A 6,079-nucleotide genomic window follows, 5' to 3' on the forward strand; every position below is an offset into this window, starting at 1 on the left:
CATTCACGATAGAGTATCCTGTAAATCATGAAGAATGGGGGGAAAAATCAGTGAGAAATGGGGAAAAAAATCCCTGAAGAATGGGGGGAAAAATCAGTGAGAAATGGGGAAAAGTGGGGAAAAAATCCGTTAGAAATGGGTGGGGAAATTCCATGAAAAATGGCGAAAGAAATCAGTGAGAAATGGGGAAAAATGGGTAAAAAATCAGTGCGAAATGGGGGGGGGGAATCAATGAGAAATCGGGGAAAAACATAAGTAAGAAACGGGGGGGAAAAGTCCATGAAAAATGGGGAAAAAACAGTGGGAAATGGGGATAAATCTGGAAAAAATCCATGAAAAATGGGGGAAGATATCAGTGAGAAATGGGGGAAAATGGGGAAAAAGTCAGTGAGAAATGGGGAAAAGTCAGTGAAAAACGGGGGGAAAACTCCATGAAGAATGGGGAAAAAAATCAGTGAGAAATGGGGAAAAAAATCCCTGAAAAATGGGGGAAAATATCAGTGAGAAATGGGAAAAAATGGGGAAAAAAATCATTGATAAATCGGGGGAAAAATCAGTGTGAAAGGGGGGGAAAAATCGGGATCGGGGACGTGGACCGGGACTGGGATCGGGGACCGGGACGGGGAAATGGGACAGGGACCGGGATCGCGGACGGGGACCTGGGACAGGGACCGGAACCGGGATCGGGGACGGGGACTGGAGACAGGGACCGGGACCGGGATTGGGGACTGGGACCAGGACCGTGATCGGGTTCCGGGACGGGGAACTGGGACTGGGACCAGGATCGGGGACAGGAACCGGGGACTGGGACCGGGACCAGGACTGGGGACGGGGACTGGGGACAGTGACCGGGACTGCAATCGGCACCGCCCCCCGAACCGCTCCCGGAACCGCTCCCCGGGCTACCCCGGCACGGCGACCGGGAACGCCCCCGGCACCGCCCCGGCACCGCCCCCGGTGCCGCCCCCGGCACTGCCCCGGCACCGCCCCGGGTAGCGCCCCCGGCACCGCCCCCGGGGCGGGCCGCCGAACGCACGCGATGACGCGCGGGGGGCGGGACGGCGCGGGGCGGTGACGCGCTTCATGCCAGGAGCAGGGCCGGGTGCGACGAAGACGGGAGCGGGCCGACCCGATACCGCGCGGGGCCGCGGGCCCGGCGGAGCCCGGCCCGCTGGGTAGGGGCCGCCAATGGCACCGGGGCTTCTGCTTCGGCTTCTGTCCGTGTCGGCGGGGAGGCCCCAGCCAGCGGTGCCCCTCTCCCTCGGCGACACGGGCGTGGAACTCGGCATCGGGCGCTGCATCGCCGCGGACAGCAGGGGGCGCACGGGTACCGATACTGCCATGGGGCCCGGCGCTGCTCTCCTGCTCCGCCGCCAGGCGGCGCTGCGCTGCCGTCCTGCCGCGCCTCCGGGCACGCTCGGTTTCCTCGGGACCCCGGGCCCCGCCTGTCCCGCCGCTGCGGAGGCGGGGGATGCTTTATGGGACTGCCCGAGCTGGCGGTGCCGGGTCTGGGGCGTTGGGGCGCGCCTTGGGGGGCTGCGGGTGCGCTCGTTTCCTCTTCTGCATGGCCTTCTGTGTGAGCATCTCTCGTTGCGACTGCTCTTGGAGAGTCAAACCCCTCCTCCTAAGTGGTCTCAGGAGCCTGGCAGGGTGAGTTTTGTTTCACAGGGGAAAGGGCCACTGGTCGTGTCCAGAGACCTGTGCACCCAGCCAGGTTTCTGCCTGATAAAATTCCAAATGGATGAGGATTTCTCCCAGCCCCAAGCTGCCCCCACCTGTAACCCTGGCTGCCTTTGGGGTGCCCAAAGCCTCCTCTGTGCAGATCTCAGGAACCTGGGAGGGGTGAACAATGTTGCACAGGGAAAAACCCCACAGATTTTATCTCCGGGCCTGGGGCCAGGAGCAGGCATTTGCGTGCTATAATTCCAGAAGGAGCACGGTGTCTCCCAGACCCAAGCCGCATCCAGCTGTGACCCAGCTGCTCTTGGAGTGCCAAAAGCCTCCTCGTAGCTGATCTCAGGAACCCTGGAAGGGTGAGTTTGGTTTCACAGGGAAAAGGCCTCAGTTTGTGTCCAGAGATCAAATAAGGGACTCTGCTTTTCCTCTAGTTCTCCTTCCTGTTTTCACCTGGGCTACAAGGATGGGCATGGCCTGTATTTCTCATATCAAAGTGATGTTACTAAATTTGTCCAGAAGTTCTGATTGTTATTTTTATTAGTAGTAGTAATTTTCTGATAGAAAACACTCTCATTTTGCCTTTCCCACGTTGTTTCCAGGTGCTGCCCAGGATGGACATCTGTGGTCTCAGACAGTGATTCCCGAGGAGCAAGGAAAGCCTTTTCCTCACCTGCACAGTTCAGGTGGATGGGACAGAATTGGTGTGGCCTGACAAGGCAGGAAAAGCTGTCTGTGTTCTGGAGTGCCTTGAAAGCTTTCTCCGTCAGGTTTGGAAGGGGTTTCTCTTTGGGATTTCTTGTGATGCAGCACCACGGGTATCCCTTTGTGCCAAGTCCAGTGCTAAAGGATTGAAGAACTGACAAGTGGGGTCTGGGATGAAAATGCCTCTAATAAAATTAAGCAAAGAATACAATAAGAGAAATGAGCATCCTTTTAATGTCTGAAATAGTTAGGAATAAAAATGCTGGAAAAGGGCACTCTGAATTGGTGTCACTTGTCATGGATAAAACCCCAGAGTGAGGAATCAGAGCAGAAGTTGAGAGCTGGAATCCTTCTGCAGTCGACTTAATTTTCTTTTCCTCCTCTCTTTCAGGACAGGAAGAATCACGACTCTCCTGCCATCTTTGCCAAGAGCTGTGGTGTTTGATCAGCCAAAGCCCAGAGGCTTCAGCACCAGAGGTCTGAGCCTGGAGGGCTCCTGGTGCTGCCCGTGCTGTGGGCTATGTCAGAGGATGCAGGGTTCCTCTTTGCCTCCCTGCTGGGATTAACTGCCATGGGAATGTGGGATCTGGGTGAAACTCCAGCTCTCCTGGTGTTCAGGGGAGCAAGGTCTGAGGGACTCCTCTCTGGGGATGTGCGGTGAAGGACTGAATAGTGTGGAAGGAGAGTATTTATAAACTGTATCACTGTTTCTCCCAAAATTGGGGTGGAGCGGTGATGGGGGTGGTTGGGTTTGGTCTGGGCCTGTTATTCTTTGTGCAATTTTTAAATTCTCTTGTATGATTTACTGTCCGGTATCTTTCTAACAAAAGCTGACATAAATTTAGATTAAGGATTAGAACTTGGCTCCATTCATTGCAAACATTTGACAAGGCTGGAGGACTGGGGTGGTGACTGCTCTCAGGAAAGGTTACTTATTAATACTGTGTCAGATTTCCCGCAGTGACTGTCAGGCCTGCATGGCTGTGAGTTCGTGCTCTTCTCACTGGGGAAATAAGTTCAGCAAAATTAGAAATGTTAGAAAAATCCAGCCAAAAATTCCACCTCTGTACCCCCTAAGTTTTCCCAGTTTTTCCCAGCTAGGAGCTGCACAGAAGTCAGGCAGGGGAAGTGACAACAGGGAACAGCTGAAAAATTCAAAGGCACAAAGAGGAAAGGGGAAAGGTTTCAGAAAACAATTCTATGGTCTAAGAATAATTTCTGATTCCCTACTGAGAAGAACACGAACTCACAGCCATTCAGGCCTGACAGTCCCCTGCAGTGAGAGCTCAGCACACATCCACAGAGGCAAGTCCAGCATCTTAAATGAAAAAATAAAAATAAAAACCAGAAGAAAAAGGTGATTTCTTTTGCTTCAGAGTTATTTCAAGTTCTTAAAGCCCAAGCAACATTTGCTCTTGATTTTGGTTGGGTGAATCATGAGCAGTGGGCACGGGTCATGCCATTCATTGAGCAGAAAACCCGGGGTCATTTAGAGGGGACACAAGAACTGTTTGTGTAGCGACCTCGGGCTGCAGAGGGGCAGGAGAAAGGCCAAGGGAGCTCCCTGGGGCCACCAGGGCCTGTGGGGAACAGAATGGACGCTTGGATGACCAGTGGAGGTGAGGAGTGGATCTGAGTTCATCTACAGGGAAATAAGGAGGGGATACTCTGGAGTGAAAAGCTGAGGTGATGAGTTCACCCACCTGGGCACGAGTTGTGTTTGCACAAAGTGGGAACAGAGGTGAAGGTCAATCCAAAGTCGATCCTGCTTGACCTCTGAATTCCAGGATAAGTTTTACAAGCTGCCAAATGAGGGAGTAAAAATACACAAAAATGAAACCGAGAGCATTCATGAGGTTCCTGGGAGTCCATTACACTGTTGTCATAGAATTCTTAATGAGTTTTGAGCTTTTAATGACAACAATTCAGTACTTTCTTTGGATTATTCACTGTGTAGGATTTGGGGTTTATCTGGATTTTAAAGGCGTCGTGGTGGCCCTGACACTGCTCAGGAGCTGGTAGGAAAAGCAGGGTCAGAGCTCCTGGCAGGCACAGGGTGTTTTTCCCAGAGTGGACTGTGGAGGAATTGTTTGGGCCTTGGATTGTCCCTCTGGGTGATGCCAGTTGCTGTGATTTGTGTAATTCCATACATTTAACTCCCAATACTTCCCAGCCCAGGAGCTTGAGCTGACAGGGCAGCACACAGATTGTTCTCTGTGCTGTGCCCCGATTTGGGGTTGGCTGTCAGCTTTGCTAGCTCCCGTGAATTATGCCCATAGCCCCGAATTCCCTGCTCAATTCCCACTGCCATAACCTCACAGCGCCTCATGGAGTGGGGATATACTGTGGCAGGAAGCTCAGCAGCATCGGCACAGGGACAGGTGTATATTCCAAAGAATTTGCTGTTTCAAACCCTCATCCCCCAGCCCCGCCGATGTCCCTGGGGGGCACTTGACAGAGTTACCTGGATTTCAGCTGATTTCACCCCCCCGAGCTCGGGCTCCAGGTGATCTTTTCAAGCAGGAGAAGGCAGGGGCCGGAGGCGCTCGTGGCCCGTGCCGAGGCAGTCCCTGGGGCCACGAGAGGACATCTCTCCCTGCAGAATTTCAGTTCTTTCCAGAGCCTCAGCAGTGACAGAGGACAAAGAGGAAGATGAGGAGGAGGAAGAAGGGGGAGAGGGTTTGAGAGGAGGGGAAGCCCAAATCCGTGCTGTGTGCGGAGCTCCGACAGCACGCTGCAGCCCGCAGCTCAGTGTGAGCACGGGGCAGAGGAGGCGATTTCTGGGCATTCAATCACCCTGAGGCGGGCCCGGCACCGCCCCTGCAGCACCGTCCCCAGCACAGCTCGGTACCGCTCCGGGATCACCCGGCCCCGCCCCCGGTGCCGCCCGGGACCACTGGGGACCGCCCCTAAAGCACCGCCCCGGCCCCGCCCGGTCCCGTCCCCGGGACCTCCGTGCCCCGCCTCGCCAAGCCCCGGCTCCGCCCCGAGCCTGCCCGGGCTGCGCCGGCACCATCGCTGGCGGCCCCGCCCCTCTCCCCCGGGCCGAAGCGGGCTGAAGGAGATGTCCGCACGATTGGAAACGCCGCCGAAAATCGCACCCGTGGGATCGGTGTCGGCGTCGTGCGCAGGCATCCCACTAGAGCGAGCGGGCTCCTTGCTGTGCCCCCCTCCTTTTGCAGCCAGAGTTAGAAGGTCGGGGAGCGACACCCGAGCCGCCATCTTGGGAGAGGCAGGCGCGCAGTACCGCGCTCTGCCCACAGGGTGGCGCTTGGGAGACAGGCAAGGGATGGAATCAAGGAGTGTCCCAATCCTTGAGGAAATCCCCCGGAATGAACGCCCCAAAAAACCCCGACCAGAACTGAGAAACCTCCTCCCTCTGTATGAGTGCAAAGGGTGTGCAAGGAGTGTGCAAATAGTGTGCATTAGCAATCGATCGGCAGGCATTGGAAAGCGATCGCCGATCTAATCGATCGGCAGGCGCGATCAATCGATCGCCGATCTAATCGATCGGCAGGCATTAGCAATCGATCGCCGATCTAATCGATCGGCAGGCGCGATCAATCGATCGCCGATCTAATCGATCGGCAGGCATTAGCAATCGATCGCCGATCTAATCGATTGGCAGGCGCGATCAATCGATCGCCGATCTAATCGATCGGCAGGCATTAGCAATCGAACGCCGATATAATCGATCGGC

The 6,079-nt window shown here is 55.3% G+C and overlaps 2 long non-coding RNA genes across 4 annotated transcripts; one reads left to right on the forward strand and one right to left on the reverse strand.

Annotated features, from left to right (window-relative positions):
* The first annotated feature begins 1,008 nt into the window (after positions 1–1,008).
* LOC148221464 (uncharacterized) lies at positions 1,009–3,740 on the forward strand. 3 transcript variants are annotated; one of them, XR_015807968.1, is made up of 3 exons: positions 1,009–1,175; positions 2,277–2,444; positions 2,771–3,740. It is a non-coding gene; the product is annotated as an uncharacterized LOC148221464 (long non-coding RNA). The 3 variants fall into 3 exon arrangements; XR_015807970.1 differs by having other exon boundaries at positions 1,061–1,327; XR_015807969.1 differs by having other exon boundaries at positions 1,071–1,650.
* On the reverse strand, positions 2,185–5,634 carry LOC148221465 (uncharacterized). The gene is made up of 3 exons (XR_015807971.1): positions 4,844–5,634; positions 4,083–4,181; positions 2,185–2,564 (listed from the first exon to the last, which is right to left on the reverse strand). It is a non-coding gene; the product is annotated as an uncharacterized LOC148221465 (long non-coding RNA).
* Between the last annotated feature and the right edge of the window lie 445 nt (positions 5,635–6,079).

This window comes from Sturnus vulgaris, chromosome 21 (genome assembly GCF_052056855.1).
Source record: "Sturnus vulgaris isolate bStuVul1 chromosome 21, bStuVul1.hap1, whole genome shotgun sequence".
Classification (NCBI taxonomy): domain Eukaryota; kingdom Metazoa; phylum Chordata; class Aves; order Passeriformes; family Sturnidae; genus Sturnus; species Sturnus vulgaris.